This window comes from Notolepis coatsorum (assembly GCF_963971535.1).
Source record: "Notolepis coatsorum genome assembly, chromosome: 2".
Taxonomy (NCBI): Eukaryota; Metazoa; Chordata; class Actinopteri; order Aulopiformes; family Paralepididae; genus Notolepis; species Notolepis coatsorum.
The window spans coordinates 111,791,835-111,815,044 of NC_140166.1; positions in this window are offsets into that span (position 1 = coordinate 111,791,835).

Genomic DNA, 23,210 nt, shown 5'->3' on the forward strand with positions numbered 1-23,210 from the left:
CACACACACACACACACACACACACACACACACACACACACACACACACACACACACACACACACACACACACACACACACACACACACACACACACACACACACACACACACACTTTGAGTCAGAAACAAACATAGTATCAATGAGAGTATAAATATGAGAGATACAAAATTATCGTGAGTAAAAAGAAATAGTGGCATTAACACTTCCAGTGCCACTGGTTAACATGGTAAAACGTGGTTGAATGCCACCACCCACTTCAATGATAGCATTGTGTGCGGGAGCTTAGAGGACTGTATATAATTATCACCTTAGGGGGTGTGGTAGGATGCCTTAACTCTTAAACTAATTGTACCAAATACACAACTGAGTGAATAACTTAAAATGGAGTCACCTAAACTAGAAAGAGCAAGGAAACTGTTTGAATCATAATGCCTTTATATAAGCAAAAAAGGGGAAAAAAGATACATACAAATATTGTTATCACGTTACACAATTCCTAATTAAATACTATTACTAAATTTAGATGGGCGCCCAAATAGTTCTATTAAAGTGTTCTGGCCAAACGTTGCCGCGGTTACCACTGTGTCAGAGGAACAATTCCCTCTGCAGGATGAGAGAGATGGAGAGAGTTAATAATCCTGGGGGTGAGAAAAGGACCCGGATGGGTTCTGTGATGAGGAGTAGTAGACCGCTGCGTGGTGATGAGGGCGGGAAGACGCTGCCCGGTCCGATAGGCGCCACCAGTCTGCTCCTGCAGACCAGATGCTCCGCTGTAGTGGATCCGAGTGTCTCGCTCCGCTCCGTGGTGCTGCACGGCGCACGCCGACAGCTGCAGCAGACACGCTGGTCCCCTCTGTACCACAGGCTACTGCTATGGCTACTACTTAGGACTAGTTGTGTCCTTTTACAGCGTCCCTTCGACACAGACCCTATCTAAATGTTCTCTGGTCTGTGTTATATATCGACTGATATGTCCAGTATAGAGCAGCTATCGAAGCATGAGCCGAAGCTACTTTAGGTATTAGCGCCAAGCTAGCTAGCTTCGGCTAACTGGTAACGATAGATGGGGAATACTATAGTCCGCTGTAATGTGCTAATCCCAGACGTTTACTAAACATCGAATTAGCTGGGTACTAAAACTCACTCTCTCTTGGTGGTATAATGTCCGCTTGGTAAGCCACTTTACATCCTTGGTCACCGTCAAACTATAACGTTAACGAGAGCAACGCTGTGTGTACGTTTCTCTAACATGTCCGGCCAAGTTCTACGTCAACAACCTCCTAGAGGAAGTGACGCACATACGAGGGAACACTACCACCTCTGGTCCACTAGAGGGCAGCACCGTCATATAACCTGAGATGCCATCAATAGGCAGACAGTGTAACATTATGTGGTAAATAATAACTTAACTCCCACATATTAAACAGGTTGGTGAACTTAAAGGGGGATTATTTTAGGTCTAATTTTACCTAATTGCAGACCCTTCAGCACAGCCGCCCCCTGATTTGCGGCGCTAATCAGTACTGAGGTCTGCTGAATGTCTAGTAGTCACTCAGGCTGGTCAGAGTCAGAGTCAGAGTACGGGGGTAGTCGGATCAGTCGAGCCACTGGTCTGTGGTATGTTCTTCCTCCGACATCCACGATAGCAGAGCGGACTCTTCCGTCTTGCCCTTTTACCACACTCTTCACCCCTCCGGTGAGCCAGCGGGCTCGGGGGAGTGCCTGATCCACGATCATGACTGGGGTTCCTGGTTCTAGGTTGCCTCTTTCAGTGATCCACTTGCGGCGGCCTTGCAGCGATGGGAGATATTCGGTGGTGATCCTCTTCCAGAATTGGTCGGCTAAAGCCTGACTATAACTCCATTGTCTTCTGCCGATGATCTCGGTGGAGGCGTAGACCGCAAAGGGAAGGGCCGCGTCTCGCCGCCCCATCAAAAGGCTGTTGGGTGTTATGGGGTCGAGATCAGCCGTGTCGCTACTGACGTACCCCAGTGGCTTGGAATTCAGAATGGCTTCAATCTCCACCAGCACGGTGTTGAAGACCTCTGCCTTCGGAACCTGTCCTCTGAGCGCGGCTGCTAGAGCAGCCTTTACTGACTTGACCTCTCTCTCCCACGTTCCACCGAAGTGGGGTGCATTTGGAGGGTTGTAGGAGAAGGTGACCTGTTGGGAGGCCAGCTCGTCCCTCAACTCCTCACTCATCTGGTGGTAACTCTTGATGAGTTCAGCTTCTCCTCCCTTGAAGTTCGTCCCGTGATCAGACCATAAGGTATGGGGTCGCCCTCTCCTTCCAGTAAATCGACGGAATGACTGGAGGAAGCTGTCTGTTGTCATTTCAGCCAGCACCTCGAGATGGACGGCTCTCGTGGTGAGGCACTTGAAGATGATTCCCCATCTCTTAGCAGTTGCTCTCCCGATCTCCGCCTTGATGGTGAAGGGCCCGAAGCAGTCCATGCCCGTGTTGTGGAAGGGCGCTTCTTGGAGATGGAGGCGGCAGGATGGGAGGTCAGCCATTCGTGGCATGATGGGTTGGGCTCTGAGCTTCTGGCAGTCTGTGCATGACCGTTGGTAACGCCGCACAGCCTCCCGGCCGCGAAGTATCCAGAACCTTCTCCTGAGCTCCGCGAAGAGCCGCTCCGCTCCAGGGTGATACAATTTGGTGTCATAGTGACGAATCACCAAGTTAGTCACCAGATGCTTCGAGGGGAGTAGGATGGGGTGTTTGCTGTCCTCAGTGAGGCCCTGAGCCCGTCGTAGGCGGCCTCCGACACGTATGAGGTCTTTCTCGTCCAGTTCAGGGGCCAGTAGCCTCAGCTTGCTGTCTCTTGGTAGCTCCATCTTCCGTCCCAAGCACGCCATCTCGATCTGGAAGACCTCCCGCTGCACCCTCTGCAGCAACATGATCTCAGCTGCGGCGTAGTCGTCGGCGCTGAGAGGGGTCGGGTCTCCGGGACCGGGGTTCCGGTGGTGGAAGGTACGTACTTGGAGCTCTTCTAGGGTCTGGCAATCCTCAACCTTGGGACCGTCGTTGTTTGAAGGGTCTTGGAGTCCGGTGAGGCCGCAGAAGATGGACTTCTTAAGTTCCACCTCCACCTCTGCGTTCTCCAAGTTCGGAGGAGAAGGCCAGTCTTCTTCTGGCTTGCGTAGGTAGTCGGGTCCACGGTGGTAGAGGTTGGGACGTGCCAATTCCTCGAGGGTCGCACCTCTGGTGATCACGTCCGCCGGGTTGACATCTGTCGAAACGTATCGCCAGCAGCTGATCCCCACAAGCTCTTGGATCTCTGTCACCCTTGTTCCTACGAATACTTTATATCTGCACGAAGTCGACTGGATCCACTGGATGACTGTTGTGGAGTCAGACCACATCGACACCGCGTGAAGGGGGAGGTGCAGCTCTTCCTTCAGCATCTTTCCCAACTGGGCTCCACTTAGAGCTGCGCAGAGCTCCAGCCGGGGAATGGATTGCTGCTTCTTGGGTGCAACTCTTGAGCGTGCAAGAATGAAGGAGACGTGGACTGTGTCGTCGGGCTCCACCGCGCGCAGGTACGCTACTGCACCATATGCCTTCTCAGACGCGTCACAGAATACATGAAGGGAGAGCTGGCTGCCGGTCAGACTGACGCTCGAGGGAAAGTAGCTCCTGGGAAACTCGATCTGTTGGAGGGTGGGGAGCTCTTCTTCTCACTTCTTCCACTTCGCCCCGAGTGTCTCTGGTAGGGGGTCATCCCATCCCTTCGCCTCAGTCCACAGCTTGCTGACCAGAGCCTTGGCACGAGTCGTGTAGGGGTTGATGTAACCCAACGGGTCATATTGACTCGCCAGAGTACTGTAGATTGACCTCCTGGTTACGTAATGGCGAGTTTCGATTTTCTTTTGCCGGTAACACAGGGTGTCAGACTTGAAACGCCAGAGGAGACCCAGAGTCATTTCCTGGGCGTCCTCACTTGACTGGGAGAGCCAGGTCTCGCTGCTGTCAGCCTTCGCTTCGTCTGGGAGGTCTCGGACGACCTCAGGGTCGTTGGTGGCCCACTGGCGGACCTCAAAGCCAGCGGTGGCCAGGAAGGTGCGTATGTCATGCACCAGCTTGTAGGCCTCTTCCGCGGTCTCCACGCTGTGGAGGCAGTTGTCCACATAGAAACTGTGGTGGACAGCATCGGAGACTCCGGGGGGTGCGGCGCCGTCGTCGACATGAAGCTGCAGGGCGTAGGTGGCGCAACACGGGCTGCAGGTCGTCCCGAAGGGCAGCAGCTCCCACTGATAGATGGACGGTTCCGGGTCGTCTGGGTTTTCTCTCCACAAGAACCTCATGAGTGGCTTATCTTCGTCGAGCAAACACACCTGATGGAACATGCGTTTGATGTCGCCACTGATGGCGGTCTTCTGTCGTCGGAAGCGCACCATGACTCCGAGGAGAGGAGGGGTCAGAGTCGGACCGGGCAGGAGATAGCGGTTGAGGTTCTGCTGGCGCACTTGAAAGCTGCAATTAAAGACCACTCTGTTCTTTCCGTTGTGCTTAACGTTATGGTGTGGAAGGTACCATGACTCGGTACTCCTTTCCGCCTCCTCAGGCTTCAGCCTCCTGACGAGTCCAGACTCTATGAGCTTGCTCATTTCTGTGGCGTAGGCGGCAGCCGTCTCGGGGTCTCTGCTGAGTTTTCTTTCAGTGCTAAGCAGACACGGCTTCGCTACTCCTGGGGGAACCTTGAAGGTCGGCATGGGCTCTCTTCTCAAGAGCGGTGTGGCGTATCTGAGGACACCGCGCACGCAGACACGCTTGGTCTTGGCTTGGAGAAGATCCATCGCCGCCTTATCTTCTTTGGAGCGAGTGTGTATCTTCTCGGTTTTGTATGGAGCAATGTCCAGCTGCCATAACCTCTGAACATTCTCCAGCAATGCCTCGTCTTCGTGCCCCGCTCCAATGAAGAGGCAGTGGGTCTGACGGGCGTTCAGATTTCTTAGACTGATGGGGCCCTGCAGGGTCCAGCCTAGCGGAGTCTCCAGGGCGACGGGACATCCGGGTGGACCCGGGATGATGTGCTTGGGTAAAGTGAGGTTCACATTATCGGAGCCGAGCAGGAGGGTGGGCTTCACCTCCATTGCAGCGTTGATCCCCAGATTACGGAGATGTGGGTACCTCTTCATGAGGGACTCCATCGGGTAGCCGTAACTGGAGAGGCACAACCCGGCAGCTGTGAATACGCGGCTCACTTTGAAGACTTCCTTCGGCCGTCTGGCCGGTGTGAGGGTGAGGGCCACACTTTCTCCTTGAATAGTGGTGCGCCCTGGTTGGATGGTGAGGAGATCCAGCTCCTCTGCGTCGCCCACGAGTCCAAGGGTGATGGCAGCCTCACGCATCAGCAGCGTGCGCTCCGAGCCATCGTCAATAACCTCGTAGGTCTCCAGAGTCTTGTCGCGGTTCCGCAGGACCACCGGCACAATCTTCAACAGCACGCGGGGAGTGCTGCCCCTCACGGGGCCCACGTAGTAGTTGCGTAGCTCTCTAGAGGGCTCATCACGGACTTCCGCCACATAAGGCTTAGCCTTGTCGTCTCTATTGTTGAGGTCGTGGAGGGCCGTGAGGTGGATCTTCCCGCACCCGCTCTGTCTGCAGGGTCCCTTGAGGGTGCAGTCCTTTGCTCTGTGCTCACGGGCGCACTTCTAGCACCGCTTATTCTCTATTATCCACTGTTTCTTTTCCTCTGTAGTCTTCTCCTTGAACACGGGACAGTTGTCTAGCCAGTGGACCTCTGTGCAGCACTGGCATGGCGGCGGAGTCTTCTTCTCTCCTTTCTTCTGGGAGGAGAAGCCTCGTTGGCCTTTCGGGGGCCCTTGGTGCTCCTTTGATGTGGTTTCATTTACGGTGGTCAGCACCCTAACGGGCCGCCCCGTTCGGTCGGACTTGTCTCGTCCACTGCGTCCATTGCCTCTCGGCTCTTCCCGCTTGGGGAGGCGGATGTGCCTCATCTCCGACTTCAGGAACTCTGAGAGCTCCATCAGGGTAGACAGTGGCTGTTGAGGGTGGAGACGCTCGTGTTCCCGTCGGAACCTCTCTTCCCTTTCCTTTGGAAGCTTCCTGACGAAGCGTTCTACGGAGCCTGCATAGAGCTCAGTGCGGCCGGCGGCTCCTTGAAACGTCAGGAGGCTCACCAGAGCCTGTACCTTCAAGGAGTATGCGTCCAGGGCGTGGTCGTCCTTTATGTCTGCCATTTCTCCCAGCTCGTGGATCTCATCCAATATGTGGTCCCACGGGCGTCCCCAGCGCTCGTCCAGGGCCTGGATAGACGAAGTATAGGGGGTGGGGGAGTATGCGTTGGCAGTGCATATGAGCTTGGCCGCAGGCAGCGTACAGTGCATAGACAGCTCGAGGAACTTCTGTTGCTCGCTGTGGTTGGCGGCGCCCAGGAGGAACTCCAGACACATCCTCATGTCATGGTACTGGCTTCTAGAATTGTCTTTGAAGAATGGGATGGCGCTCCCTGGTGGGCGCTGTGGGAGCGGGTCGTACCTAGGGGCCGGTGCAGTTACGGGCCAATGTTGATGGGATCTGGAGGTTGCTCTGTGTGTGGCGGGTAGCCGCTCACATTGAGAGCGGGGTGGCACCTCTCTTGGTGCCGTATATTCCTCCTGCAGACGAGCCAGTCGCCTTACCAGGTCTTCGGAGTCGGCCTTGTCCCTTCTTCGGGGTCGGGGATACGTAGCCGGGTGCTCCTCCCTTTCAGGCTGGCGGCGCTGGGGTGAGTTATTCCTAGTGGATGCTCTTGATGATTGCCTGGAGGCAGAGGCCGATTGCAGTTGGGCGGTAGCGAGCCGGGTGTACTCCAAGGCCTGGGCTGCTGCTCTATCGCGCTCCCGCTCCAGTGCTTCCGCGGCTCTTCTCTCTCTGTCGAGCGCATCTTCGCGTTGTTGTTGCATGCATTGGAATATGAATTCTGTTTGGCTGGTAACGCTCCCTCTGCTTTGTGCTCTGCTGGGGGGCCTACCAGTTCTGCGAGTGTCTAGGAAGAACTCTCCCGGTTGGAAGTGATTGAAGTCCTGCCTGCCGCGTGGCTCCACTCTGTCTGGGGGATTGATATCCTCTCCAGGTTGCGAGTCGTTTTCAGCGGAGTCACTCTCCTCTTCTTCTTCAGGCTCATCTTGCTCATACTCATCTTGGTTGGCGGTATTCAGTGGCGAGAAGGTAGTTATGTCTTTACTACATGAGACTGCCACCTGGTGTCTCTTCTTCTCTTCAGGCCGCTGGGGGGTGTCAGTCGGGTCTGACTCTGTTCTCAGAGTCTGATCTAACTGCGGTGTGGCAGCAGCACCCTCTACTAGCTGGGGTGTGCCTGCCGTCTGATCTAACTGTGGTGTGGCAGCAGCACCCTCTACTAGCTGGGGTGTGCCTGCCGTCTGGGTTGTAAAGTCCCCTACTGTCCGGTCAGCTGATGTGTTTAGCACATGCTGATTGCCCTCCGAACTAGGGCTACTGGGTGTACCCAGGACACAGTCATCTAGTCGGGAGGGTAATCTACGCTCCCTAGGAGCACGTGTCTTCCCTTCAGGGAAGGGGGGGGGGGGGGACCCTTTGAACCTACCTCGCTCTTTCGTGACATCCTATCTGGTTTAACTCCGGCTCGAAGTGACCAAATTGTGCGGGAGCTTAGAGGACTGTATACAATTATCACCTTAGGGGGTGTGGTAGGATGCCTTAACTCTTAAACTAATTGTACCAAATACACAACTGAGTGAATAACTTAAAATGGAGTCACCTAAACTAGAAAGAGCGAGGAAACTGTTTGAATCATAATGCCTTTATATAAGCAAAAAAGGGGAAAAAAGATACATACAAATATTGTTATCACGTTACACAATTCCTAATTAAATACTATTACTAAATTTAGATGGACGCCCAAATAGTTCTATTAAAGTGTTCTGGCCAAACGTTGCCGCGGTTACCACTGTGTCAGAGGAACAATTCCCTCTGCAGGATGAGAGAGATGGAGAGAGTTAATAATCCTGGGGGTGAGAAAAGGACCCGGATGGGTTCTGTGATGAGGAGTAGTAGACCGCTGCGTGGTGATGAGGGCGGGAAGACGCTGCCCGGTCCGATAGGCGCCACCAGTCTGCTCCTGCAGACCAGATGCTCCGCTGTGGTGGATCCGAGTGTCTCGCTCCGCTCCGTGGTGCTGCACGGCGCACGCCGACAGCTGCTGCAGACACGCTGGTCCCCTCTGTACCACAGGCTACTGCTATGGCTACTACTTAGGACTAGTTGTGTCCTTTTACAGCGTCCCTTCGACACAGACCCTATCTAAATGTTCTCTGGTCTGTGTTATATATCGACTGATATGTCCAGTATAGAGCAGCTATCGAAGCATGAGCCGAAGCTACTTTAGGTATTAGCGCCAAGCTAGCTAGCTTCGGCTAACTGGTAACGATAGATGGGGAATACTATAGTCCGCTGTAATGTGCTAATCCCAGACGTTTACTAAACATCGAATTAGCTGGGTACTAAAACTCACTCTCTCTTGGTGGTATAATGTCCGCTTGGTAAGCCACTTTACATCCTTGGTCACCATCAAACTATAACGTTAACGAGAGCAACGCTGGGTGTACGTTTCTCTAACATGTCCGGCCAAGTTCTACGTCAACAACCTCCTAGAGGAAGTGACGCACATACAAGGGAACACTACCACCTCTGGCCCACTAGAGGGCATCACCGTCATATAACCTGAGATGCCATCAATAGGCAGACAGTGTAACATTATGTGGTAAATAATAACTTATATAATAATAACTCCCACATATTAAACAGGTTGGTGAACTTAAAGGGGGATTATTTTAGGTCTAATTTTACCTAATTGCAGACCCTTCAGCACACATTGTGAACGCATAATCTCTGTCTTAAATTATGGATATGTGTCTAATCTGCCCGTCGCTTATCAATGACTTGTTTGCAGTCAACATTGTCGAAACGGATTGTTTTTGAATCGCTTCATTTCCGTTTTATAGCATTTTAAAAAGCCCTCGTTTTCAAGGAAAATATAAAGATTCCGTGATAATCGGCATTTACTGGAATATTCTGGTATACACAAAAACGTTGTAATTTTTTGGCCTATTTATGAATCGTTTTCAAATAAACGCTAGATTATCGATAGTATATGTGTACTTATGCACGCTATAGAAGCGGGCTGAAATATCGATTCTCTCATTTCCTGATCAGCGATCACAGCCACACACGCACACACACACACACACATATGGGACACGCTGATATCTCTGTGAAAAAAGCTCTGATTATCCTAAGACTGGTAAAATAAATTCCTTACCTCAGATCAGATGTTATCCAAAAAGATTATTCCAATTCCTGATCGCCATTCCAAATATCGATTGCGTTTATTGATTCAGCGTTGGGTACTGTAAACACATAATCCACGTGTTTTCCGGGCCGGCGATCACAATGGATTCTTCAGTTGGCTTGACGGAAAAGTAAAATGAGGAAACCGGCCCGCCCCCCCCATCAGTCTAAAATAATGGGGTGCAGTTACACAGGGAGAGACGATAGGGGGCGGTATATTCCCAATTGAGCTCAGAGAGAGCCTGCAACACTAACCTGAGGCTCGATTGATGAAATATGATAAAAAATTATTTAATAATTTAATAATTTAATTTAAATAATAAAAAAAAATACGACAAACAAACGCTATATAGCGTTGCCGGCACTCAACTGGCGGCATGAACTAACGACAAAACGCGTTGCTGGCACTCAAAGTGTTAATACTAGAATTGTGCGACTTCCGGTTTAGGTTCAGATCGGATGACGGAGTAATTTTTCCCAGCTCAGCGACCACTCCACTTATATATTAATTACGACGTTAATTTCACGACATACGACACGACATAATACTTCACAGAGATGGCGAATCAAATATCGAATAAGAAGGGGACATTAAATGAGGTGGACGTTGAATGCATCAGGTCTTTGTTCCGTGGTGATCTTGAGGCTAGCATGCTCCAGCTAACCAACAGACTGGACACGCTCCAGGAGGAGGTAGCTAGTGCGACCACGCGGCTCACTAGAGTGGAAGAAAGGATGGCAGAGGTGGCAATAGAGAGAGAATTAGGATACAGCATGTGTCAACTTATGCAAAACACGCCCCTTTTAGTTTGATTGATTGTAGCCACGCCCCTTTTGGAATTTGGCCGAGAGGTTTAAGGGGGCGGGACTTAGGGTAGGTTATTTTGAGATGATTTATGACCCCCTAGGGCTTCTCTGATTGGTCTAGGATGTAAGGAGGCGGGACATCCGGTTTTGAGGGAGGGTCATCCGGTTTTCGGAAGAGGAGGAGATTTTTTTCAAAATAAAAGTTTTATTTTTTTTCAAAAAAAAAAGTCTTTCAAAATAAAAGATTCAATTTTTTTTTAGATTCAAACGTTTTTTTTATTTTCAGATTGTATGTATTCCATGGTTTTCACAATATGTATTTCTGTATTTCCAAAAGTTTTCAGAATATATCATCACAATTAAGTTTTACAAGGTTGAATACATTATGTGTATTCCAAAGTCTTAAGAATATATATTCAGAATAAAATACATTTAGTGTGTTTTCTTCAGAAAGTGCATTTATTTCAAATGGTGAGTGTATCTTCAGAAAGTGCATTTATTTCAAATGGTGAGTGTATCTTCAGAAAGTGCATTTATTTCAAATGGTGAGTGTATCTTCAGAAAGTGCATTTATTTCAAATGGTGAGTGTATCTTAAGAAATACCCTCTCTCTGTCTGTTTGCTGTTGGTGTGTGTCTCCACTCTGTAGGCTGTGTGTTCTCTCAAATGTTTCTCAGTAGACTGAAATGAAAAGCTGCAGCTTCTCTGAAAATTCTGATAGTGACATCCCCCGTAGATGTCATACGAGGCTGGTGAAAGACTACGGCCAATGAGATGACTCAAAACCATCTGCCAAAAGCAGATTTATGACTCTGCGACTTCCCGTTTCTGTAGAAAAACGGCCCCCAAGGTGTCTGTGTGTGTTTTCTTAAGGCCAGATGCCAAATGTCACAATCTTTAGATAAGTGTATTCCAAATTACAAATGTAATGTGTCTAATGTGTTTAAGCAAAAGTCTAAATAAATGTAAAATAAATTGTTTGTATTCCAAATTACAAATGTATGTATGTATATTAGTTTCATGGATAAAGACATCTTTATACACTTGTGTTTAAGCAAAAAGAAAATTACAAATGTAATTTGTAAAATTAAAAGTGCACCATTACATTAGCATGCAAGGTTCTAGGGTTTGAATATTTCGTTAATACAGGTGTTTTATATTATACACATTAATTATTTTAGAGTTATTATTAAAAGAGTTGGGCTGAAAATATAAAGTACAGAAAAGATCTATGTGTGTCTGTGAGGTGTGTGTCTCTGATCGGGGTGTGAACAGGGCCCTCTTAGGTGTTAAAACACAGCATGGGAGGCGTGAAGATTAGGGGACAACTCAATACACATTTACAGTCATCATTCAAATGGTTTATATCTTTTGTAACATGTACAAGTAATGTACAACATTATACTCATAGCATATTTTAGTTCACACAATGTTTTCACACATATTTTAAAAGATTTTCCCCATAAACAGGCTATTGTCCTATAAACTAACCTACACTTTGATGAATATTGTTACACCGCTAACAGAGATGTATTATAATTATAATTTGGATAAAAACGTCAACTAATTGACTAAATGTAAAAGTAATACCAACTATTTGACAGTTTGGGTGGTGATTCTTATTTTCTTATTTCGTAAGACTAAAATTAAAAGGCTACAGATCATAAGACTTATGTCTTGTTTACATCAGAGTCCCCCTTTTTTCAATACATCCAGACATTTAGGACATAGCAGATTTACAAATACAACACTGTTTGTGAAAACAGTCCTGAAAATATATGTCCAAGCTGTTTTAACTGTTTAAATAGGGTATTTCAACCATCTTTAATTAAGACTTATTTTGGATATAGATCGCCTCAAGGCCTGAATGTCCATATACTGTAGCAATGGTAAGCATGCATTTTAGGTCAACTTCCCCTTACCAACATGCACATCTAACCCCTCTTTTAATGTCACAGTAACCTGAAATAGCACAGTGTGGGGAAAAGGCCTTATTCAAAATAAAAAAACTTTTAAACTGTACCCATTCTCCAATCTGTTAATAAACTTTTCAATCAATCAATCAATATATGATTAGGTATAAAAGTTAAAGACATGATAGATTAGAGTTGGGGCGAAAATATAAAGTGCTGTAAATATCTATCTTTTTGAGGATCTGGGTGTGAACATGGGGCCCTGTTATAGGTGTCAAAATGCTGCAAGGAGGTGTGAAAGATTAGGGACCAAACAACCTCTGTATATTTGCTTGTAATACTCTGCATTTACTCTAAACAAAACTAATAAAGTCTGTATTACAGCTAACTCTTTAAGTTTCAATAGTTTGGATTTAATACATAATTCGTTGGTATGTTCTCTTGAATCTACATTGTGAACTATTCTTACTGCTCTCTTCTGTAATATAAATAAGGGCTTTATGTTGCTTTCATACGTGTTACCCCACACTTCCACACAGTAACTCAAATATGGTAGGATGAGTGAACAATATAATATTCGCATAGAATTATAATCAATAACATTATTTGCCTTGTTCAAAACAAAACACTCTTGGCTACCTTATTTTTTATGTACATTATATGTGGCTTCCATGTCATTTTCTCATCCAACATAATCCTTGGATTCCTTTGTCAATACATAATGCCACATTGTCCTTCTCTCGATTAGTAAATATCATACATTTCGTTTTTCCAAATTTAGGGATAGCTTATTGTTATTAAACCATATCTTAAGTTTACACATTTCATTTGTAATTTGGAATACAGAAATTTGTATCGACAGCAAATAAAACAAATTGCAATATGTTTGACACTTCACATATATCATTAATATATAAAATAAAAAGTATGGGCCCCAGGACCGAACCTTGAGGGACAACACATTCAATATAGTTTGCTCCACCTCAAATGTAATGTTCAGAAAATGTGTATTTTTAGGTCTTTGCTGTTGCTGTCATTTTGACCATCTAGCTAAAAGAGGGGTCAATGATCGCAAATTAATACATGGTAAAAAGGTCTACCAATTGTTAGGCAAGAATGCACTTCTAATATGTTACACACTAGTAATACAGCCATAATATTTCCAAATAGTATTGTTCTAAACAGTGTATTACAAATACAGTGTATTTGTAGCTAATGTAGACAATAGGCAATTATATAATTGTCACCTGAAAACATATTGTTGTCTATTTTCAAGATAGCTACTTAACCAGTTCATCGCATTTAAGACATTTAATTTAGAAATTAAAATGTGATGATCAATCGTATCAAATGCTTTTTTAAGTGTATTTCCTATTCCTATTGTGTAATTCCTTTCATCTACGGTTGTGGTTATTTCTTCATATATATTCATTAAGGCTAAGGCTGTTGATCGATTTGCCCTGAATCCATACTGACTCTCACTCAGAATCTAAGAATCTAAGAATCATGAATCAAGAATCTTGAAAAATTGTGAAAGCAAAGACACTGGTCTGTAGTTGGTAAAACTGTGTTTGTCCCCAGATTTAAATAGAGGAATAATAATTATTTGAAAAAATTTATAGAAATTTCCCACAGGGATAAGGTTTATCTTATCTAAGTGTGCTAGTGTTTAATAGTGTATAGGGACATTGTGTGTAATAGTGTAATATTGTCATAGGGTAGTCCTAGTATGTAATAGTGTTATATAGTGTAATATTGTGCAAATGTGTAATAATGCAATAGAGTAATAGTGTGTAATACTGCAATAGTTTAATACATTATTTTGTTTCCTCAAACAGACATGTTCATGTAACATGCATCAATCCAGTTTTCAGTCACCTTTTCAGTCACCTTTCAGCCAACTGTGTTGAAGATTTGTAGCATGGTCCTAGGATAAACATAAATTATAGACATCTAAAATCATGAAACAGGTCGATTTTTAGTAGATTTAATCAATAGTCAGAAGGATAATGCTATTTTAGTCAAGGGTTGAGATATATCACCCCCATGACACATCCCTATTTTGTAAGACAACCAGTTTGATGTTGTAATTTCAGTGATTAGGCTCGTTTGTCTGTATACATTTTTAACAATCTGCTTTTGGTGTATTTTTAGGTGTTTGGTTATGTTTTTATCTGTCATTTTGATCAGGTCTAGCTAAAAGAGGAGATTTATGATCTCAAATGACTAAGGTTTACCAATTGTCATGCATGAATTTCAACTCTAACGTGTTACATAAGTAAAACAGACTATTTGCAAACACCATTGTTCTAAAACAGTGTATCTACTACAGTTTGTATTTATATTTTAGCTAAATGTAAAAAAACATGAGAACACAATCCTAGTGAATTCTGAATTTGATGTTTATTGGTTGAATAAACATAAATTATAAAACATCTAAAACCATGAAACTGACTGATGCACTTAAAACAGACATGTCAACATAGTTTTTTTACCTGTTTGCATAATGATAAGGTATAAAAGCAAAGTGCTTCAATACAAATGTATTTTTTTGAAGTTTAGTAATATCAACCCCCAAAATGTATTTTCTTTTAAACTGATCTAAGGTACATTATACAACTCATGTATGAATTACTTTGCAACGTCTCGTTTTTTTATCCCCCCAGAGTTTTATGCTCTCAATATTATGGATATGCATTAAATCCTACACACGATAGGAAATATTCAATCAACTCAAAGATGATGGTTCTAAGGTAAATAAAATGTAATTCAGTCAACATAGTTAGTGTATAGTATGGCTAACATGTATGAAAGTTGTTGATACAATATTATAATTCATAATTCAATTCAAAATAATTACCGGTGAGGTTGTTTGATTTTTGTCCCGATGATTGAAGGAAATTCATTTTTTAAGAACCATTTAACATGAAACATCTTAAAGATGTATTTTTATTCATTATAACCATGAAAATAATGCAATGTTAGGTTTTACCGTGATTTTAGTGTTCACAGATAGGAATGTATCATTCACATTCAATTATCCAAATGTACTCTGATTGAGTCAAATTTACTCTGTGAAATGTACTCTGCGAAATGTACTCTGCGAAAGTTCCCTGCAATATGCAGGGTTTTACATAGACTACTAGCAAAAACAATTCATATTGTTTCAGTGATGGCCTGGTTGATAGCTACATTGTCGACATGTCTTATTTTTTATTCTTATTTCATTGTATAGTGAATCCAGGGGTATAGTGGAGCGATTATATTTTGTTTTTATAATATTTTATAATATCAAAACATGTCTTATGTTCTTATATATCTACAAGTCTTAGAATGCTGTAAAAAGAGTCCTACTAATATATTTCACTTAAAAAACTTGTACAGAAAGATAAATTTCCGACCCCCGGAGCCCTGTCAGAGTGTATACAGGTTCTGTACAGTATACCATATGCAAATCCCATATGGTCTAGCGGTAATGATGCCCTGCTTTCATCAGGGAGACGCGGGTTCGACTCCTGCTATGGGAATAACACTTTTTTCTATACATAACAAATGTGTTGGTATGTTTTATTGTAACTGTTTGACTGTTTGACTGTTTTTAGTGCAACACTACTGTCACCGGCATTTAAGAAGGGTCTAGGGTTATCTCCTCAACACTAGGTTGGAGATGCATTTAAGTCCTATAGTTTTTTCCATACTTTTGCAAGGATATGACTGTGTTGCATTAATTTATTTTTAAATTTGGTGGACTTTATGGTATTTTATGGTTTATTTATGATTGTGATACTTCTTATTGAATTGTTTAAAGAATATGTGTTTAACCAGAGTATAGTAAGACCTTACAAATTTGATTTGATCCCAACAACTGGTGACATTTCGAAGTCTTTAAGGGATCACATTCACATAGCTGAATATAGTTGCACAACTGGATAATATTTGTATTAAAAGCCGTAACATCCACTATTACGGTGTATAAACACAACAGGTGTGCTCTGTTAAAATGACCATTCATATGATCTAAAATAGTAACTAAGCCGTTTTCAGATAGAAGACTTTCATCCTCTGAGAGTGTCTCTATCATATATTGCCAATTATTTAACAAGCCTCTCTCTCTCACCAGCTTCAACATATTTTCAAAAAGCCTTAAGCGCAGGCTATTGACATTCCCGGTTACCCATCGATGTACAATTGTCCTGACAGCTCCGCGGCTGTCACTAAGGCTTTAAGAGTAGATACTTTGATTGGGAAGTGGAAGGTTTTTCTTCTAGTAGGACACAGTCTCTTAACCGTACCCCCGGTTGGGGATGGCAGTCCTGATGCTATGTTGGTTACATCAACGATAGGTATTTCTTCGGGGTCAGGGTGGAATACATTAGATTCTGATGTAGGAGGGGTGTAGCAGGGGCTATTAGGAGGGACATCCATATGCCTGACGGGGTTTGGCGGTGATGAAACCGGCGACGAAGTCTCCCAAGGACCCGTGTACCAGGGGCTATTAGGATTCGTACACCTGACGGGGTTTGACGGTGGTGAATCCGGCGATGAAGTCTCCCAAATCGTTGTAAGAGGGCTGTATCTAGTCCTAAAGCTGTCTAGGAGGCTTTGCAATGACGGAGTTTTAGTTGAACCATACAGGGGTACGGGTAATGTCTCAACTTCCTCGTCTGGAGCGTATAGTGGAGACATGCTATCTAGTGTATCCAATCCATTCTTAGAAGGATCAGCCTCATACCAAGCAAAGTTTGATCGCGTTGAAGGAGGGTCCATGAATCTAAAACCGCCAGCGGGTAGTGTCTCAACATCGTCAGGCGTGTTTAGTGGAGACAGGCTAACTAATGTATCCAATGCAGAGTTAGCAGGATCAACCTCATGTGCCACATACAAAGCCATGATTGTTATCTAAAAGTACAAAATGCACTGTAAGTCTTTTTAAAGGAGGATTTAGGGTTGACACGCCCCCTCCGGCGCCCCCTCGATGGGTCAATCGTACTCCAGGTCCCCTGATTCGCTCTGTAAGAGCCTTCTCGCCTCGAACACCTCTTGAAGGACCTCCCCGCATGTCTGGAGACATTGCAGCCATATGGTTACCGGAAGTGAGAAGATGAAATGCTCAAGAGTTGAATTATACCGCCTGGAGATGGCTAGATCAGGCTCTACATCAAGTGTCGGAGTACTTTTTATAGATATCCTAGCCATGTAATGCACATACCCGTACCCTAGCCGGCTATGGCCTATTAACAGCGTGATTAGCTGTCCATCCTTAAGCGTTTTACCCACTAATCCATCCATAGACTTAAAAGAAGCCTTTTTCATTTCCCAAAATTCCGTCTCCTTTAGATACATCTCAGGCCTGCTTGCAACGCCCTGGAAATCCTCCACGGTCATCTTGTAGAACAGTATTCTCTCAGCTCTAGCATCGTATTCAAATCCTAGGATACCCCCTAGGACCGGGCATAGTTCGTTATAGATCTCTCTACCATATCTGCAAGGTGCAAGTAACATGGTTTTAATCCTGGTAGCTCTGTCCGTAACATGGCTAACCGTTGTAGCTAGACTGCTCGCCATTTTATTTTTTTAGGGTCTCTCTAAGAGGTAACTCTCTAAATATATAGGTTTCTATCCTACACATCTATAGCGTCATATACACCCGTCCGCAGCTACGCCCCCACCCCCATACAGAAATACACACCCTATATCAGCTGTTGTTTAAAGTACCAGGATCGTAGCATAGGAAATGGGGAATTTCTTCAGTAGGACTACCAGTTGTATTACGAGCTCTATAAACTATGATATCGCATTGCTTTTAAAGCATGCTATAGCTAATAAAGTCAACGATGCCCACTTGTACACTGTAACCGGGAATGTCAATAGCCTGCGCTTAAGGCTTTTTGAAAATATGTTGAAGCTGGTGAGAGAGAGAGGCTTGTTAAATAATTGGCAATATATGATAGAGACACTCTCAGAGGATGAAAGTCTTCTATCTGAAAACGGCTTAGTTACTATTTTAGATCATATGAATGGTCATTTTAACAGAGCACACCTGTTGTGTTTATACACCGTAATAGTGGATGTTACGGCTTTTAAGCTGAAAAATCATAAGTGTTTAGAAACTTTAGATATTAATCACATTATTGATGTTATGCACGCTTATATTATTGATAAAAAAGGTTGCAGCATGATTTGTAATATTCTTTAATAAAAAAACATTTATAATATACACAACTACGCTTCATTGTAATAATTGTTATGTAATAATTGTTTTGAATGATTTTAAGTTCATCCTAGTAATAATACAAATATTATCCAGTTGTGCAACTATATTCAGCTATGTGAATGTGATCCCTTAAAGACTTCGAAATGTCACCAGTTGTTGGGATCAAATCAAATTTGTAAGGTCCTACTATACTCTGGTTAAACACATATTCTTTAAACAATTCAATAAGAAGTATCACAATCATAAATAAACCATAAAATACCATAAAGTCCACCAAATTTAAAAATAAATTAATGCAACACAGTCATACATATCCTTGCAAAAGTATGGAAAAAACTATAGGACTTAAATGCATCTCCGACCTAGTGTTGAGGAGATAACCCTAGACCCTTCTTAGATGTTGGTGACAGTAGTGTTGCACTAAAAACAGTCAAACAGTCAAACAGTTACAATAAAACATACCAACACATTTGTTATGTATAGAAAAAAGTGTTATTCCCATAGCAGGAGTCGAACCCGCGTCTCCCTGATGAAAGCAGGGCATCATTACCGCTAGACCATATGGGATTTGCATATGGTATACTGTACAGAACCTGTATACACTCTGACAGGGCTCCGGGGGTCGGAAATTTATCTTTCTGTACAAGTTTTTTAAGTGAAATATATTAGTAGGACTCTTTTTACAGCATTCTATATAAGACTTGTAGATATATAAGAACATAAGACATGTTTTGATATTATAAAATATTATAAAAACAAAATATAATTGCTCCACTATACCCCTGGATTCACTATACAATGAAATAAGAATAAAAAATAAGACATGTCGACAATGTAGCTATCAACCAGGCCATCACTGAAACAATATGAATTGTTTTTGCTAGTAGTCTATGTAAAACCCTGCATATTGCAGGGAACTTTCGCAGAGTACATTTCACAGAGTAAATTTTACTCAATCAGAGTACATTTGGATAATTGAATGTGAATGATACATTCCTATCTCTAACTTCACAAGTCTGTTCAGAGTACATTTGGATAATTGAATGTGAATGATACATTCCTATCTGTGAACACTAAAATCACGGTAAAACCTAACATTGCATTATTTTCATGGTTATAATGAATAAAAATACATCTTTATGTTAAATGGTTCTTAAAAATGAATTTCCTTCAATCATCGGGACAAAAATCAAACAACCTCGCCTGTAATTATTTTGAATTGAATTATGAATTATAATATTGTATCAACAACTTTCATACATGTTAGCCATACTATACACTAACTATGTTGACTGAATTACATTTTATTTACCTTAGAACCATCATCTTTGAGTTGATTGAATATTTCCTATCGTGTGTAGGATTTAATGCATATCCATAATATTGAGAGCATAAAACTCTGGGGGGATAAAAAAAACGAGACGTTGCAAAGTAATTCATACATGAGTTGTATAATGTACCTTAGATCAGTTTAAAAGAAAATACATTTTGGGGGTTGATATTACTAAACTTCAAAAAAATACATTTGTATTGAAGCACTTTGTTTTTATACCTTATCATTATGCAAACAGGTAAAAAAAACTATGTTGACATGTCTGTTTTAAGTGCATCAGTCAGTTTCATGGTTTTAAATGTTTTATAATTTATGTTTATTCAACCAATAAACATCAAATTCAGAATTCACTAGGATTGTGTTCTCATGTTTTTTTACATTTAGCTAAAATATAAATACAAACTGTAGTAGATACACTGTTTTAGAACAATGTTGTTTGCAAATAGTCTGTTTTACTTATGTAACACGTTAGAGTTGAAATTCATGCATGACAATTGGTAAACCTTAGTCATTTGAGATCATAAATCTCCTCTTTTAGCTAGACCTGATCAAAATGACAGATAAAAACATAACCAAACACCTAAAAATACACCAAAAGCAGATTGTTAAAAATGTATACAGACAAACGAGCCTAATCACTGAAATTACAACATCAAACTGTTTGTCTTACAAAATAGGGATGTGTCATGGGGTGATATATCTCAACCCTTGACTAAAATAGCATTATCCTTCTGACTATTGATTAAATCTACTAAAAATCGACCTGTTTCATGATTTTAGATGTCTATAATTTATGTTTATCCTAGGACCATGCTACAAATCTTCAACACAGTTGGCTGAAAGGTGACTGAAAAGGTGACTGAAAACTGGATTGATGCATGTTACATGAACATGTCTGTTTGAGGAAACAAAATAATGTATTAAACTATTGCAGTATTACACACTATTACTCTATTGCATTATTACACATTTGCACAATATTACACTATATAACACTATTACATACTAGGACTACCCTATGACAATATTACACTATTACACACAATGTCCCTATACACTATTAAACACTAGCACACTTAGATAAGATAAACCTTATCCCTGTGGGAAATTTCTATAAATTTTTTCAAATAATTATTATTCCTCTATTTAAATCTGGGGACAAACACAGTTTTACCAACTACAGACCAGTGTCTTTGCTTTCACAATTTTTCAAGATTCTTGATTCATGATTCTTAGATTCTTAGATTCTGAGTGAGAGTCAGTATGGATTCAGGGCAAATCGATCAACAGCCTTAGCCTTAATGAATATATATGAAGAAATAACCACAACCGTAGATGAAAGGAATTACACAATAGGAATAGGAAATACACTTAAAAAAGCATTTGATACGATTGATCATCACATTTTAATTTCTAAATTAAATGTCTTAAATGCGATGAACTGGTTAAGTAGCTATCTTGAAAATAGACAACAATATGTTTTCAGGTGACAATTATATAATTGCCTATTGTCTACATTAGCTACAAATACACTGTATTTGTAATACACTGTTTAGAACAATACTATTTGGAAATATTATGGCTGTATTACTAGTGTGTAACATATTAGAAGTGCATTCTTGCCTAACAATTGGTAGACCTTTTTACCATGTATTCATTTGCGATCATTGACCCCTCTTTTAGCTAGATGGTCAAAATGACAGCAACAGCAAAGACCTAAAAATACACATTTTCTGAACATTACATTTGAGGTGGAGCAAACTATATTGAATGTGTTGTCCCTCAAGGTTCGGTCCTGGGGCCCATACTTTTTATTTTATATATTAATGATATATGTGAAGTGTCAAACATATTGCAATTTTGTTTTATTTGCTGTCGATACAAATTTCTGTATTCCAAATTACAAATGAAATGTGTAAACTTAAGATATGGTTTAATAACAATAAGCTATCCCTAAATTTGGAAAAACGAAATGTATGATATTTACTAATCGAGAGAAGGACAATGTGGCATTATGTATTGACAAAGGAATCCAAGGATTATGTTGGATGAGAAAATGACATGGAAGCCACATATAATGTACATAAAAAATAAGGTAGCCAAGAGTGTTTTGTTTTGAACAAGGCAAATAATGTTATTGATTATAATTCTATGCGAATATTATATTGTTCACTCATCCTACCATATTTGAGTTACTGTGTGGAAGTGTGGGGTAACACGTATGAAAGCAACATAAAGCCCTTATTTATATTACAGAAGAGAGCAGTAAGAATAGTTCACAAGGTAGATTCAAGAGAACATACCAACGAATTATGTATTAAATCCAAACTATTGAAACTTAAAGAGTTAGCTGTAATACAGACTTTATTAGTTTTGTTTAGAGTAAATGCAGAGTATTACAAGCAAATATACAGAGGTTGTTTGGTCCCTAATCTTTCACACCTCCTTGCAGCATTTTGACACCTATAACAGGGCCCCATGTTCACACCCAGATCCTCAAAAAGATAGATATTTACAGCACTTTATATTTTCGCCCCAACTCTAATCTATCATGTCTTTAACTTTTATACCTAATTATATATTGATTGATTGATTGACAAGTTTATTAACAGATTGGAGAATGGGTACAGTTTAAACGTTTTTTTATTTTGAATAAGGCCTTTTCCCCACACTCTGTGCTATTTCAGGTTACTGTGACATTAAAAGAGGGGTTAGATGTGCATGTTGGTAAGGGGAAGTTGACCTAAAATGCATGCTTACCATTGCTACAGTATATGGACATTCAGGCCTTGAGGCGATCTATATCCAAAATAAGTCTTAATTAAAGATGGTTGAAATACCCTATTTAAACAGTTAAAACAGCTTGGACATATATTTTCAGGACTGTTTTCACAAACAGTGTTGTATTTGTAAATCTGCTATGTCCTAAATGTCTGGATGTATTGAAAAAAGGGGGACTCTGATGTAAACAAGACATAAGTCTTATGATCTGTAGCCTTTTAATTTTAGTCTTACGAAATAAGAAAATAAGAATCACCACCCAAACTGTCAAATAGTTGGTATTACTTTTACATTTAGTCAATTAGTTGACGTTTTTATCCAAATTATAATTATAATACATCTCTGTCAGCGGTGTAACAATATTCATCAAAGTGTAGGTTAGTTTATTAGGACATATGCCTGTTTATGGGGAAATCTTTTAAAATATGTGTGAAAACATTGTGTGAACTAAAATATGCTATGAGTATAATGTTGTACATTACTTGTACATGTTACAAAAGATATAAACCATTTGAATGATGACTGTAAATGTGTATTGAGTTGTCCCCTAATCTTCACGCCTCCCATGCTGTGTTTTAGCACCTAAGAGAGGCCCTATTCACACCCCGATCAGAGACACACACCTCACAGACACACATAGATCTTTTCTGTACTTTATATTTTCAGCCCAACTCTTTTAATAATAACTCTAAAATAATTAATGTGTATAATATAAAACACCTGTATTAACGAAATATTCAAACCCTAGAACCTTGCATGCTAATGTAATGGTGCACTTTTCATTTTACAAATTACATTTGTAATTTTCTTTTTGCTTAAACA